Source organism: Cervus canadensis, chromosome 19, assembly GCF_019320065.1.
Source record: "Cervus canadensis isolate Bull #8, Minnesota chromosome 19, ASM1932006v1, whole genome shotgun sequence".
NCBI classification, from domain to species: domain Eukaryota; kingdom Metazoa; phylum Chordata; class Mammalia; order Artiodactyla; family Cervidae; genus Cervus; species Cervus canadensis.
This window is the reverse complement of record NC_057404.1, coordinates 44,914,888-44,931,363: the sequence shown is the minus strand read 5'-3', so window position 1 is coordinate 44,931,363 and position 16,476 is coordinate 44,914,888. Positions and strand designations below refer to the sequence as shown.

The 16,476-nt window shown below is 38.6% G+C and overlaps 1 long non-coding RNA gene and 1 pseudogene across 1 annotated transcript in view; one reads left to right on the top strand and one right to left on the bottom strand.

Moving 5' to 3' along the window:
- LOC122422096 overlaps nucleotides 1-16,476 on the bottom strand; it is a 452,617-nt gene that overhangs the window by 255,321 nt on the left and 180,820 nt on the right. The gene's annotated exons all lie outside the window — the stretch shown is intronic.
- Nucleotides 15,497-16,128, top strand: LOC122422094 (annotated as a pseudogene).

The window sequence follows — 16,476 nt, the reverse complement described above, 5'->3', positions numbered from 1 at the left end:
GAGTGAGCAGCCTACAGATGGAAGGAAAATAGTTTTTTTTTTTTTTGACTGTATTTATTTGCCAAAATGAAAAGAAATTCAAAGCCATCAAGCACTTACATACCATGTCTAGCATTTAATACGGTATTTTCACACAGCAACAGAAAAAGTAAAAACACAGTTTGGTGCACCGCTAAGGAGTATGTAAAATAGTGCATTTCCATCCCCTCATTAGATGGCCTGATCCACCAGCAAAGGCCATCACATAATCCAGGATGAGGCTCTGACCACCACCAAGTCCTAAATGAGCGTCTTCAGTTCCTAGAAGATTTAGCTCAAATATCAGACATGGTTGGTGAAAACTAGCTATTAAAAATAAAAGTGGGTTGACTTTTCTCTATGAAAAGATCCATCATAAATGCTAGAAAGTGTCTTGATTCTTGTCATCAATGGGGAATGAATTATAATTAAGGAAGCATTCCTTTCTTCAGACACATTTCTTTATGCTTCTTAAGCTACATGAGAACAGTACGGCACTGCCCTCAGAAATCTCTGTGGACACACAATGTCCAGTCTTACGTTTTTGTCTCTTACTTGTTTGTTTAGCCACAAACTTATCCAGAAGCCTATGTGCTACTTTGTCCTCTTTCCGAGAGGTACTTACAAGCTTATTTGGAATCATTTCAAGCCCTGATAAGGGCAGTTAAATTTAACTGGAAAGGTCTGAGAAGCCTGAAAGAGAAAATCATGAAAGAAAATGAGAAGCTGTTTTTAGGAAGAGGTTGCTTAAAAAAAAGTTGAACACAGATACTCACATTGTAAATGTATCAAATGCCGTGAACTGTGTTTTAACAGTTAAAGCAGTAAATTTTATGTTATGTGGATTTTACAACAACAAAAATAACTCAAATAAAAGGAAAAAAATATTTTACCACAGACTCATAGCATCTCAGAATTATAAATAACTTTAAATGTTGTCTAGGCAAATGTTTTTTAAGTTGCTGGCAGCAACCACTGTGTAAGTCATGAAGTCAGCTTACATAAGACCAACATATTTTCACAAAATAATAGAAGAGAGAACCTCTGAGTATGTCACATATAATAAGGGCAAGTATAGTTTAATGAAACCATGTTTCAGTTGTTACGTGTGTGCTTGTGCTTATGTACTGAGTTGTAATATAGAATGCATTTCTTACCATATGTTACAGTTTTAAAAGTTAGAGGTATCTAGACTGACCCAATTTTTCATCTTATGCAAATATAACTTCCTCAAATTTCTGACCCTCACATTAAAGGTGCAAACTCTAAGATACTAAGTTTACCAGTGGTCGAGTACAAAACTGACAACAGACCTAACTAATAAAACCAGATATAGACAAATACCAAGATCATGGGCAGGTCCAATTTTGACATGACAAGTATAAAACTGTAGGACTGATGTTGACTAGTAGATAGCCTGTGTGATGTCATTTATAAAAATGACTCAGGATGTGAACTTGAAAAATGTAGGACAAGTCATTTCCATGCCAAGGAACACAACAGGATAGAAATGAAGTCATAAGGCTTTTTAAGATTTAAAGAAAGCAAAATCTCTCAGGGGAAAAGCAACTGGAATTCTGCAGAAATTACTTCAATTAAACTGTGTGACAAATATTCTGGGGTTCAAGGAAATGAAAATGTAGAAGGACAATAAAAGCCACTAGAAGTGATTTTTCTTATTTATATGTAATCCTAACAAAAACTATATGGAATATTTCTGTCTCTGTCGTACTGGAAAACAAAATTATATGCCCCAGGGAAATAATGAGAAGGAAAACAAGAATGGTATGAAACAGGCAATTCGTTGCACAGAGAATTATACTGAATTTCTTCTAAAAATGTTAGGTAAAATTTTAAAAGATAACAAGCAAGAAAGAAGGATAAAGAGAAGTCACTAGTACTTTCCATATTTACACATGGTATTTCGATCTTTCAGGTAGTGAAATAGCCATTAAGTAGTTCATGCGGGTACAGACACGCTTTGAGCAGCCACAGATTTCACTAATAGTGGGTAAGGTGGCAAATTTGGGGGAAAATGGCTAAATTGTGGGGCATTCCTGGTGACTCAGATGGTAAAGGATCTGCCTGCAATGCAGGAGTACCAGGTTCAATTCCTGGGTGGGGAAGATCCCCTGAAGCAGGAATGGCAACCCACTCTAGTATTCCTGCCTGGAGAGGTCCATGGACAGAGGAGCCTGGCGGGCTACATCCAGGGCGTCACATACACTTAAAATGATTACAGGCTCTAACTTCTTAGCTATGTTCCTTGTGAAAACAAACAGTAAATAATTTCATTTATTTCCCTGAAGGAAAAGTCTTACAGAGAAAATAATTTACAAATGGTTGGAAACCATCAGCTCAGATACTGTAAAACTAACAAAAAGCAATCTACCTTCATGCAGAATCATGGTGAATACAAATCTAGGGTAATGTATTGCCATTCTGGGCCCAGGGATCTAAGAAACATATAATGGAGTTTGAGAAAATCTACAAGTTGGACATTTCTAAACCAATTAAAATTTGATATAATCTTAAATATTTTCAAAAAATTGATCAAGGATAGTAAGTGTTATCTTTATCTTCAGTACCACTGAATACTGAGTGAGGGTAAACTATTCAGTGGAAGTCACAGTTATCTTAACCTCAAATTCTTACTGGTCTGTTATAATAACCTAGGACATCTCAGTCAACAGTAGGGTTTTTGTTCTGCAGCATTAACCTTTTTAGAGATAAGATGTTTCAACACATATGCCCCTTCTTCCTGATCTTCTGAGACCCACTAGGCACTCCTGGCACAGAAAACAAGGACCTTACTTCTGGTCTAAGTCACTCATCAATGAGAGCCAGATGCTTTCCTGAAAGATATGACAAAGGAGAAAATGCAATACATCTTAAAATAATATTTACCCCATACACAGTAGGGTACCAACAAGAACTTCCTGAACATCTAGAATTAAAATTTTCTGCTTCCAGAAATGCTGAAAATAAAAATCCAAAAGCAAAGACCTTTGTGCAAGATAACCTTTTCTTCTGTACTGAAAATAATTTCTTGGCAGCACTCATAAACATTCCACAATTTCTCTCAGACAAAGGAGGTTTTACTGTGGCTTAAGAAGCTCTGCAGCAAGGATATTCAAACAAACTGCACTTTAAAGGAGTTAAGAGAAGTCACTACTTAATCTACTCAGGAAAAAAAAAAAACTTGGGGGAGAAGGAAAACACTATCACCTTCTGAAAACTACAGAGATAAATTATTTCTAAATGACTAAAATGACTACCTAAAGAAGTAACCAAAGTGACATAAGTGAGTAATTGAGGAATCTAAAACATCAAAATTCCAATTCATATGATTTAGAGATGCAAAGGGCTTCCCTGGTAACTCAAAGAATCTGGCTGTCAGTGCAGTAGACACAAGAGACACAAGTTCGATTCCTGGGTCAGGAAGATCCTCTGGAGGAGGAAATGGCAACCCAGTTCAGTATTCCTGCCTGGAAAATCCCATGGACAGAGGAGCCGGGCAGGCTACAGTCTATGTAGTCACAAAAGAGTCAGACACGACTTAGTGACTAACAACAACAAAGAGATGCAGAATTGCAATGTGATCATAAATTGAAAAGGTAAAAACTATTTATACCCCCTCCTAAAGAACAAACCTAATGTCTAATTTATAATGATTCTTATGGAAAAATTATGAATAACCAACATGGAGTCAATTTTAAAGGAAAAAAAAAAAAAGATCAAAATATGTCGAATTTTTTTTCTAGTAAAACTTAACCAGCAGGATACATGCACCTGGCTTTGATGGATAAACAGTCCCCTGGCTTACCCTCCAGCAGCTATAGAACTGAACAAAATATGTGAAAGAAAAAAAAAAAAAAAAAACCTGTGAAAGAAAAAAAAAAAGAAAAAACTTTGTTCTTATTAGAGGACAGCACAGGACTAAGACACTGAAATGATCAAATTAATTTATAAATCATTTAATTGCTTGCCTCTTCAAAGAAAAATTAAGAAGATCAGGACACTTAATAATGTAACATTAATAATGTCCAGTGTCTAAAAATATGCCAAGAAGCAGGCATATGTTACCCATAAGTGAGAAGAAACTTCAGTCAATAAAAATAGACTGAGAAATTACAGAAGAACTTTTAAAACAAAGCTATTATAAATATGTTCTGCATGCTCAGGGATTTAAAAAAAAAGCATAAAATGATGAGAAAAACAAAAGCTATAAAAAATAAAGTGGAAATTTTAGAGATGAAAAACACAATCTGAAATGACATTGTAACTGGATGAGTGTAAAAGTGGATTAGACAGTGCAGAAGAAAATTTCAGTGAATCTGAAGTCACAGCAACAAAAGCAATTAAAACAAAACCATAAGAAAAAGATTAAAAAGTGAACAGAGACACAGTGACTGGTTGAACAAAAAAATAAATATGGTCAAAATGTTTCAAATTTAATGAGAACTATGAACCTAGAGATTCCAAACACTCAGAAAACTGGAAAAAGGAAAAACATGAAGGAAATCCAAATAAGATACATTATAATCATATCACTAGAAACTAGTTATAAGGAGAAATAATCAAATCAGCTAGGACAAAAAGATACAATTCATACAGAGATAACAATGACCAGTGAATTTTTGTCAGCAACTCTTCAAACTGCAATATAGTGAAACTGCATCTTTATAATGAACACCAATTGGAAAGGAAAAAGTGAAGCAGTCACTACTCTCAGACAACATGATTAAGTATGAAGAAAATTCTGAGGAAGTTCCAAAATATTATTAGAACTAACGAGTAAGTTTAGAAAGATAGCAAGATACATGGTAAAAAGGTAAAAATCAGTTGTATTTCTGCTATTTTCAACAGTTAGAAAATAAAATTTTCTAAATTCTATTTTTCAGAAAATAATTAAATACATTATGTAATAAAATAGATGTAAGACCTGTAAATTGAAAACTACCTAGAATCAATAACAGAATTTAAGGATTTCTAAAAATATGGATCAAAAGACTTATTTTTAAGATGGAAAATCTTTTCTAATTGATCTATAGATTCAATGTAATTCCAAGGAAAATCCTATCAGACTTTTCAGAGAGATTGATAAACTGATTTTAAAATGTATATGGAAATTCAAAGGACAATTCTGAAAAAAAAAAAAAGCTGCAGGAATACTACTACCAGTTTTTGAAACTTATTATGATTGCACATTAATAAGACAATGTGATATTCATAGACATAGCAATGAAACACACTAGAGAGTCCAGAAATAGACACATTCTTGGAAGGTCAACTGATTTTATACAAATGAGACAAGATCACAGAGTCAGACACAACTGAACAACAACATAAGAAAAAGTACCTTGAAACATATTATTTACCTAAAATGGAAATCTAAAACTATAAAAACTTTTATAAGAAAACATAAGAGAAAATCTTCAAGGCAGGCAAATGTTCCAGAAACAGGTCAACATAAAGTACCATGAGAAAGTAAACAATGATAAATTGTAGTAACTGTGATTTAAAAATTCTGTTGGAGAAGACTCTTGAGAGTCCCTTGGACTGCAAGGAGATCCAACCAGTCCATCCTGAAGGAGATCAGTCCTGGGTGTTCATTGGAAGGACTGATGCTGAAGCTGAAACTCCAATACTTTGGCCACCTCATGCAAAGAGCTGACTCACTGGGAAAGACCCTGATGCTGGGAAAGATTGAGAGCAGGAGGAGAAGGGGATGACAGAGGATGAGATGGTTGGATGGCATCACTGACTCAATGGACATAGGTTTGGGTGGACTTGGGAGTTGGTGATGGACAGGAAGGTCTGGTGTGCTGTGGCTCATGGGGTCTCAAAGAGTCGGACACGAGCAACTGAACTGAACTGAACTTCCAAAGAAACAAAGAATTGCAAATGAAGTAACTGACAAAGGATTAACCTCCAAAATATACAAGCAGTTCATGCAGCTCAATATCAGAAAAACAAACAACCCAATGAAAAAATGAGTGGAAGACCCAAACACATATTTTTTCCAAAGAAGACATACAGCTGGTCAACAAACACATGAAAAAATGCTCAACATTGCTCATTATTAGAGAAATGCAAATCAAAACTACAATGAGAGGTATCACTTCACACCAGTTAGATTGGCCATCATCTAAAAGTCTATAAACAATAAATGCTGGAAAGTGTGTTGAGAAAACAGAACCCACCAACAGTGTTGGTGGGAATATAAACTGATACAACCACTAGGGAGAATGGTATGAAGGTTCCTTAAAAAACTAAAAATACAGCTACCATATGAGCCAGCAATCCTACTTCTGGGCATACATCCAGAGAAAAACCACAATTCAAAAAGACACATGTAACTCAATGTTCACTGCAGCACTATTTACAATAGCTAGAACACAGAAGCAACCGAGATGTCCATCAACAGAAAAAAGCATAAAAAGTTGTGATACATATATACAATGGAATATTACTCAGTCATTAAAAGGAACAAATTTGAGTCAGTTGAACTGAGGTATACAAACCTAGAGTTTGTTGTACAGCATGAAGTAAGTCAGAAAGAGAAAAACAAATATTGTATATTAAAGCATATATATGGAATCAATAAAGATGATACTGATGAACATATCTGCCAGGCAGGACTAGAGATGCAGACATAGAAAATGGATTTGTAGACACAGTGAGGGAAGGAGAGGGTGAGGCAAACTGAGAGAGTAGCACTGAATATATACATTACCATGTGTGCAACAGCTAGTGGGAAGCTGCTACATAACACAAGGAGCTCTACCTGGCGCTCTGTGATGACCTGGAGGGGTGGGATGGAATGATGCGGAGGGAGGGGATATATATACTTAAGCTGATTCACACTGTTGTATGGCGTAAACCAACACAACATTTTATAGCAATTATCTCCCAATTAAAAACCAATAAATAATAAATTTAAAACCATAATAATAAAAAAATTTTTAATAAAATTTTTATTTTAGAAATAAAAATTTATAAAAAATTTAATAAAATTTTAAATAAATTTTATTTATTTAATAAACAAATTTTATTTATAATTTATAAATAAATATTTATATTTATTTATAAATTTAATATAAATTTATATAAATATAAATATTTATAAATAAATATATTTATTTATAAATTTTTATTTAATAAATTTTATTTATTTAATAAATAAAAGTTAATAAATAAAATATTTAAAAAACCAATAAAAATAAATTTTAAAAAATGATAAAAACAAGTAAAAAAATTAAAATAAAGTCACAGAGCAGGAAGAAATATTTGTAACTCATATATATCTGCTATAGAACTTCTATCCAGAATATATAAACAACTTGTAAAATTCAGTAAGAAATTAAGGAATAAATTAAATACAGGCAAAAGGTTTGAATAGAAACTTCACAAATGATAGACAAATGACAAAAAGGTATATAAATAGATGCAATCATCATTGTTCATAGGGAAATGTCAATTAAAAACAACAGTAAGACTAAAATTCAGAAGATTTATAACAGCAAATGTTGTTGAGGATGTGGAGCAACTACAACTTTCACAAATTGCTTGCAGGATTGTAAAATGATACAGATTCTTTAGAAAACAGCCTTACAATGTCTTCAAAAGTAAAGCATGCACTTACCATACAATCCACCAACAGCATTCTTAAATATCTCCCAAAGAGCAATGGAAACATATAGCCACACAAAGACATTACACATGAAGGTCCAGTTGAGTTCATGACAAAACTGAGACATATTTACAAGTGTCTATGAACTTGTGAATGGATTTACAAAGTGTGGTAAAATCCATACAAACGCAGGCCCCTGTGAGGGTACCAGTGGCAGCCAGGGACTCTAGGCCTGTCCATGCTACTCTTAAGAGCTCTGTACACACTTGAACAGTTCTGTCTCATTCAAAGATCCTTTCAAATTCTTTTAACTTTACATACAAAAAAAAAAAAAAAAACCCACCACAAGACACCAGGTTCTTGTTATATCAATCTTGTGGTCTTGTCATATCCCCCATATAAAAGACTAGTACTCAGCAATGAGAAGGAACAAGCTACTGATACGCACAACACTGCAGACAGTGACTGCAGCCACGAAATTAAAAGATGCTGCTCCTTGGAAGGAAGACAAACTTAGTGTATTAAAAAGCAGAGTCATCACTCTGCTGACAAAGGTCCATACAGTCAAAGCTATGGTTTTTCCACAGTCATGTACGGATGTGAGAGTTGGACCATAAAGAAGGCCTAGCGCCAAAGAACTACTGCTTTCAGATTGTGGTACTGGAGAAGACTCTTGAGAGTCCCTTGGACAGCACGGAGATCAAGTCAGTCAATCCTAAAAGAAAATCAACCCTGAATATTCATTGGAAAGACTGATGCTATGAAGTGATAGTGAACGACAGAGAAGCCTGGTGTGCTATAGTCCATGGTGTCAAAAAGATTCAGATATGACTTAGTGACTGAACAACAGCATGCAGAAAACAAACAACACTCAAAATCATTATACTAAATGAAAGTAGTTAAAGCCCAAAAGAATGCATACTTTATCATTCCATTTGTATAAAAGTCTAGAAAAGGCAATAGGGAGTTCATGATCTGAGCCACAGTCAGCTCCCAGTCTTGTTTTTGACTGTATAGAGTTTCTCCACCTTTGGCTGCAAATAATATAATCAGTCTGATTTCAGTGTTGACCATCTGGTGATGTCCATGTGCAGAGTCTTCTCCTGTGTTGTTGGAAGAGGGTGTTTGCTATAACCAGTGCATTCTCTTGGCAAAACTATTATCCTTTGCCCTGCTTCATTCTGTACTCCAAAACCAAATTTCCCTATTACTCCAGGTGTTTCTTGGCTTCCTACTTTTGCATTCCAGTCCCCTATAATGAAAAGGACATCTTTTTGGGTATTGGTTCTACAAGGGCTTGTAGGTCTTCATAGAACTGTTCAACTTCAGCTTCTTCAGTATTACTGCTCAGGGTATAGACTTAGATTACCATGATATTGAATGGTTTGCCTTGGAAATGAACAGAGACCATTCTGTCATTTTTGACATCGCATCTAAGTACCGCATTTTGGACTCTTTCGTTGACTATGATAGCTACTTCATTTCTTCTAAGGGATTCTTGCCCACAGTAGTAGATATAATGGTAATCTGAGTTAAATTCACGCATTCCAGCCCATTTTAGTTCACCGATTCCTAAAATGTCCACGTTCACTCTTGTCATCTCCTGTTTGACCACTTCCAATTTGCATGATTCATGGGCCTAACGTTCCAGGTTCCTATACAATATTGCTCATTGCAGCATCAGACCTTGCTTCCATCACCAGTCACATCCACAACTGGCTGTTGTTTTTGCTTTGGCTCTGTCTCTTCATTATTTCTGGAGTTATTTCTCCACTGATCTCCAGGAGCATATTGGGCACCTACTGACCTGGGGAGTTCATCTTTCAGTGTCCTATCTTTTTGCCTTTTCATACTGTTCATGGGGTTCTCCAGGCAAGAAAACTGAAGTGGTTTGCCACTCCCTTCTCCAGTGGACCACATTCTGTCAGAACTCTCCACCATGACCCATCCATCTTGGGTGGCCCTACATGGCATGTCTCATAGTTCCATTGAGTTGGACATGGCTGTGGTCCATGTAATTAGATTGGTTCCTTTTCTGTGATTGTGGTTTTCAGTCTGTCTGCCCTCTGATGGAGAAGGATTAGAGGCTTATGGAAGCTTCCTGATGGGAGAGGTTGACTGAGGGGGGAATTGGGTCTTGTTCTGATGGGCGGGGCCATGCTCAGTAAATCTTTAATCCAATTTCCTGTTGATGGGTGGGGCTGTGTTCCCTCCCTACTATTTACCTGGGCCAGACTATGGTGGAGGTAATGAAGATAATGGTGACCTCCTTCAGAAGATCCCAGCATGCAATGCTACACTCAGTGCCCCCAAGCCCTGCAGCAGGCCACCACCAACCCATGCCGCTGCTGGAGACTCCTGGACACTCACAGGCAAGCCTGGGTCAGTCTCTTGTGGGGTCACTGCTCCTTTCTCCTGGGTCCTGGTACACAAGGTTCTGTTTGTGCCCGCCAAGAGTCTATTTCCCAGTCCTGTGTAAGTTCTGGCAGCTCTGTGGTGGAGTTAATGGCGACCTCCTCCAAGAGGGCTTATGCCATACCCAGGTCTGCTGCACCCAGAGCCCCACCCCTGTGGCAGGCCACTGCTGACCCGAACCTCCACAGGAGATGCTCAAACACAGTTCTCTCTCAGTCTCTGTAGGGTCCTGGGTCCTGGTGCGCACAAGGTTTGTTTGAGCCCTCTGAGCGTCTCTGGCAGGGATGGGGTTTGATTCTAAATGCCAATTCGGCACTCCTACCATCTTGCTGGGGCTTCTCCTTTGCCCTTGGACGTGCAGTATCTCCTCACTGCCTCCAGCAAAGCGCAGCCCCCGATCCTGACCTTCGACGTGGGGTATCTCCTCATGGCCGCTCGCTGCAGCCCCGCACAGCTGCCGCTTGCTCCAGTGACCTAAATCAAATCCCTTACGATTATACAGTGGAAGTGAGAAATAGGTTTAAGGGACTAGATCTGATAGAGTGCCTGAAGAACTATGGATGGAAGTTCATGACATTGTACAGGAGACAGGGATCAAGACCATTCCCACGGGGGAAAAAAAATGCAAAAAAGCAAAATGGCTGTCTGAGGAGGCCTTACAAATAGCTGTAAAAGGAAAAGAAGCAAAAAGCAAAGGAGAAAAGGAAAGATATACCCATATGAATGCAGAGTTCCAAAGAATAGCAAGGAGAGATAAGAAAGCCTTCCTCAGTGATCAGTGGAAGTTCACTGGAAAACGTCAGTTTTCATTCCAATTCCAAAGAAAGGCAATGCCAAAGAATGTTCCAATTCCCACACGATTTCTCTTCAAGAAAATTAGAGATACCACGGGAACACTTCATGCAAAGACTGGCTCAATAAAGGACAGAAATGGTATTGACCTAACAGAAGGAAAAGATATAAAGAAGAGGTAGCAAGAATACACAGAACTATACAAAAAAGATCTTCATGACCCAGATAATCATGATGGTGTGATCACTCACCTAGAGCCAGACATCCTAGAAGTGAAGTCAAGTGGGTCTTAGGAAGAATCACTAGGAACAAAGTTAGTGGAGGCGATGGAATTCCAGTTGAGCTATTTCAAATCCTAAAAGATGATGCTGTGAAAGTGCTGCACTCCATATGTCAGGAAATTTGGAAAATGCATCTGTGGCCATAGGACTGGAAAACGACAGTTTTCATTCCAAGTCCAAAGAAAGGCAATGCCAAAGAATGTTCAAACTCCCGCACAATTGCACTCATCTCACACTCTAGTAAAGTGACACTCAAAATTCTCCAAGCCAGACTTCAACAGTATGGGAACTGTGAACTTCCAGATGTTCAAGCTGGATTTAGAAAAGGCAGAGGAACCAGAGATCAAATTGTCACCATCACTGGATCATCGAAAAAGCAAGTTTCAGAAAACATCTATTTCTGCTTTATTGATTATACCAAAACCTTTGACTGTGTGGATCACAACAAACTGTGGAAAACTCTGAAAGAGATGGGAATACCAGACCACCTGACCTGCCTCTTGAGAAATCTGTATCCAGGTCAGGAAGCAACAGTTAGAACTGGACATGGAACAACAGACTGGTTCCAAATAGGAAAAGGAGCATGTCAAGGCTGTATATTGTCACCGTGTTGCAGAGTACATCATGAGTAACACTGGGCTGGAGGAAGCCCAAGCTGGAATCACGATTGCCAGGAGGAATATCAATAACCTCAGATATGTAGATGACACCAGCATTATGGCAGAAAGAGAAGAATTAAAAAGCCTCTTGATGAAAGTGAAAGAAGAGTGAAAAAGTTGGCTTAAAGCTCAACATTCAGAAAACTAAGATCATGGCATCTGGTCCCATCACTTCGTGGCAAATAGATGGGGAAACAGTGGCAGATGTTATTTCTTTGGGCTCCAAAATCACTGCAGATGGTGACTGCAGCCATGAAATTAAAAGATGCTTGCTCCTTGGAAGAAAAGCTATGACCAGCCTAGACAGCATATTAAAAAGCAGGGACACTACTTTGCTGACAAAGTTCCATCTAGTCAAGGCTATGGTTTTCCCAGTGGTCATGTATGGATGTGAGAATGGACTATAAAGAAAGCTGAGTGCAGAAAAATTGATGCTTTAGAACTGTGGTGTTGGAGAAGAGTTTTGAGAGTCCCTTGGACTGCAAGGAAATCCAACCAGTACATCCTATAGGGAATCAGTCCTGAGTATACATTGGAAGGACTGATGTTGAAGCTGAAACTCCAATACTTTGGCCACCTGATGCGAAGAATCGACTCATCTGAAAAGACACAGATGCTGGGAAAGATTGAGGGCAGGAGGAGAAGGGGACGACAGAGGATGGGATGGTTGGATGGCATCACTGGCTAATGGACATGGGTTTGGGTGAACTCTGGGAGTTGGTGATGGACAGGGAGGCCTGGTGTGCTGCAGTCCATGGGGTCATGAGGAGTCAGACACGACTGAGTGACTGAACTGTACTAGAAAAGGCAAATCTAATCTATAGCAATGTGAAGAAAGCACATCAGTGGTTATCTAGGTCAGGAAGAAACTCGAGTATTACCATTGTAGAAGCCGAAAGAAACCTCTAAAAATGATGGAAATTTTCTGTATCTTGATTACTGTACACAGGATAATTTCAAATTGTAGTGCTGGAGAACACTCTTGAGAATCCCTTGGACTGCAAGGAGATCAAACTAGTCAATCCTAAAGGAAATCAACCCTGAATATACATTGGAAGGACTGATGTTGAAGTTCTAATACTTTTGCCATCTGATGCAAAGTGCTATCTCATTGGAAAAGATTGTGACTCTGGGAAAGAGTGAAGACAAAAGAAGGGAGTGGTAGAGGATGAGATGGTTAGAAAGCATCACTGACTCAGTGAAGATAAGTGAAAGTCACTCAGTTGTATCCAACTCTTTCTGGCCCCATGGACGACAGAGTCCATGGAATTCTCCAGGCCAGAATACTGAAGTGGGTAGCTGTTCCCTTCTCCAGGGGATCTTCCCAACCCTGGGATCAAACCCAGATCTCCCACATTGCTGGCAGGTTCTTTACCAGCTGAGCCACAAGAGAAGCCCCCATTGAAGATACGTTGAGCAAAATTTGGGAGATAGTGAAGGACAGGGAAGTCTGGCGTGCTGTGGTCCATGAGGCTGCAAAGAGTTGGACATGACTTAGCAACTGAATAGCAACAATATGAAAAGTGTGAAAGTGTTAGTCATTCAGTTGTGTCTGATTCTTTTTGACCCCATGGATGGTAGCCCACCAGGCTCCTCTGTCCATGGAATTCTCTAGCCAAGAACACTGGAGTGGGTAACAACAATATATATGTCAAATTTATCTAACTGTACACTTAAATGAATATATTTTATTGAATATAAACCATACCCCAATAAAACTGATTTGAAATATGTATTAAGAGACAAGTTCTGTATACTGAATGAATGCTTATCTAAAACATCTGGAGAATGAAAGTGAAAGTGAAGTCGCTCAGTCGTGTCCGACTCTTTGCGACCCCATGGACTGTAGCCTACCAGGCTCCTCCGTCCATGGGATTCTCCAGGCAAGAGTACTGGAGTGGGTTGCTATTTCCTTCTCCATCTGGAGAATAGGAAGCAATTAAATGAAACATTCAATGAGGCGCTGTCATGTATCATCCCTATTCCTTTATATCCAATGAATTAGAAGGCTATATATGATAAATTTTACACTGTAGTTGTGTTAACTCAAAGTGTTTCTATAATCCAAAAAACTGTTTTTCAATATTGTTGTATCCTGGGATCATTCTATGAAAAAGGATTATTAATATTGTATTATAGAAAGTTAAAGTATAGATAATTGGGTTAAATCCAATCTGAAAGTAAATATAAGCTCAAATAAAGCTATAAAGTAGCTATGTAGTCAAATATTATGTTTGTTTATATGTCTAAATAGACATATATGCTATTTATGAAGCTCACACTACAAATAAATTAGAAATTTGGAATTTATTGACACTGCAATTAATATGAAATTATTAAATAATTTTTTAAAAGATGAATTATGAGTTGACATTATTTTATTTAGGTCACACAGTTCTCAGATCAAGCAATATGCTTTTTGTGAAAATATCTGATTGACAAATGACTTCTCAAAGAAATCAAAGTATGAAAATTTACATTTTAACATGCTAAAGAAAATTAAAAAAAAAAAAAACAAACAGCACTTTCTTGTGTAGAGCACATCTTTGTCTACTCTTTGGCTTTATTTTCTATCTTGTAATTTTTGTTTAATAATTATCTCTTGTAGTCACTCTAGCAGATAAATTACAAAAAGATATCATAGAGAGGAATCTTTCAAACTGCTGGCTTAATTTCTTATCTTTAAACCAGATCTACAGTTTAAAGCAGAATTAGCTAAGCATGACAGTTAAAAGAAGTTTTTCTTTTTATTACCTACTCTGAAGTTTGATATTCCCACCTCTTAAGAATTTTCCACAGTCTGTTGGGATCCACACAGTCAAAGGCTTTGGCATAGTCAATAAAGCAGAAATAAATGTTTTTCTGGAACTCTCTTGCTTTTTCAATGATCCAGTGATTGTTGGCAATTTGATCTCTGGTTCTTCTGCCTTTTCTAAATCCAGCTTGTACATCTGGAAGTTCATGGTTCACAGACTGTCAAAGCCTGGCTTGGAGAATTCTGAGCGTTACTTTGCTAGAGTGTGAGATGAGTCCAATTGTGTGGCAGTTTGAACATTCTTTGGCATTGGAATGAAAACTGACCTTTTCCAGTCCTATGGCCACTGCTGAGTTTTTCAAATTTGCTGGCATATTGAGTGCAGCATCATCTTTTACAGCATCATCTTTCAGGATTTGAAATAGCTCAACTGGAATTCCATCACCTCCACTAGCTTTGCTTGTAGTGATGCTTCCTGAGGCCCACTTGACTTCATATTCCAGGATGTCTGGCTCTAGGTCAGTGATACCACCATGGTGGTTTTCTGGGTTGTGAAGATCTTTTTTGTATAGTTTCTGTGTATTCTTGCTACCTCTTCTTATCTTCTGCCTCTGTTAGGTCCATACCATTTCTGTCCTTTATTGCGCCCATCTTTGCATGAAATGTTCCCTTGGTATCTCTAATTTTTCTTGAAGATATTGTTTTCCTCTATCTCTTTGCATTGATCACTGAGAAATGCTTATCTCTCCTTGCTATTCTTTGGAACTCTGCATTCAAATGTGTATATCTTTCCTTTTCTCCTTTGCCTTTAAAGGAGATGGGAATACCAGACCACCTTTGCCTTTAAAGGAGATGAGAATGCCAGACCACCTTACCTGCCTCCTGAGAAATCTGCATGCAGGTCAAGAAGCAACAGTTAGAACTGGACATGGAGGTGGGAGCGAAACCAACGCCTGCCTCCAAGCAGCATCTGCGCCGCGGCCTCCAAGGGTTTCTCTGGCCAGGGTTGCTCCCACCGGTCTGCAGCATGGGGAATGTCTTTGCAAACTTCTTCAAGGGCCTTTTTGGCAAAAAAGAAACGCGCATTCTCATGGTGGGCCTAGATGCTGCGGCAAAGACCCACCATCCTGTACACACTGAATCTGGGTGAAATTGTAACCACCATTCCCACTACCGGCTTCAAAGTGGAGACCGTAGAGTACAAGAACATCAGCTTCACTGTGTGGGATGTGGGTGGCCAGGACAAGATCCGGCCTCTGTGGCGCCACTACTCTCAAAACACACAAGGTTTCATCTTTGTGGCTGACAGCAATGACAGAGAGCGTGTGGATGAGGCCAGTGAGGAGCTCATGAGGATGCTGGCCGAAGACGAGCTCAGGGACGCCGTTCTGTTCGTGTCTGCTAACAAACAGGACCTCCCCAATGCCATGAATGCGGCCGAGATGACAGACAAGCTGGGCCTACGCTCTCTGCGCCCAGGAACTGGTACATTCAGGCCACCTGTGCCACCAGCGGGACAGGCTTTACGAGGGACTGGACTGGCTGCCCAATCAACTCCGGCACCAGAAATGAGCTGTAATCCTCTCTTCGCCCCTTTCACTCCCTCCTTCTACCCTCGCTTTACTCTCCTGTGGCAAACGTGCTCCTGCGGTGTGAGCGCCAGAAGCTGCCTCCATGGTCGGTCACGGCGTGCTTCACCATGCTGTAAATGTGCAGACGCAGCCTGCAGCTGGGGTTTTATTTAATGTAAATAGTTTTTGTTTCCAATGAGGCAGTTTCTGGTACTCCTATGCAATATTACTCAGCCTTTTTTATTGTAAAAAGAAAATCAACCCACAGTTTAGTACTGAGAAGGGATTTTAGGCACACGGGTCATCCAGGAGTTTTGTGTCAGACGAGCCCAATACTTCTCCTCTGGGC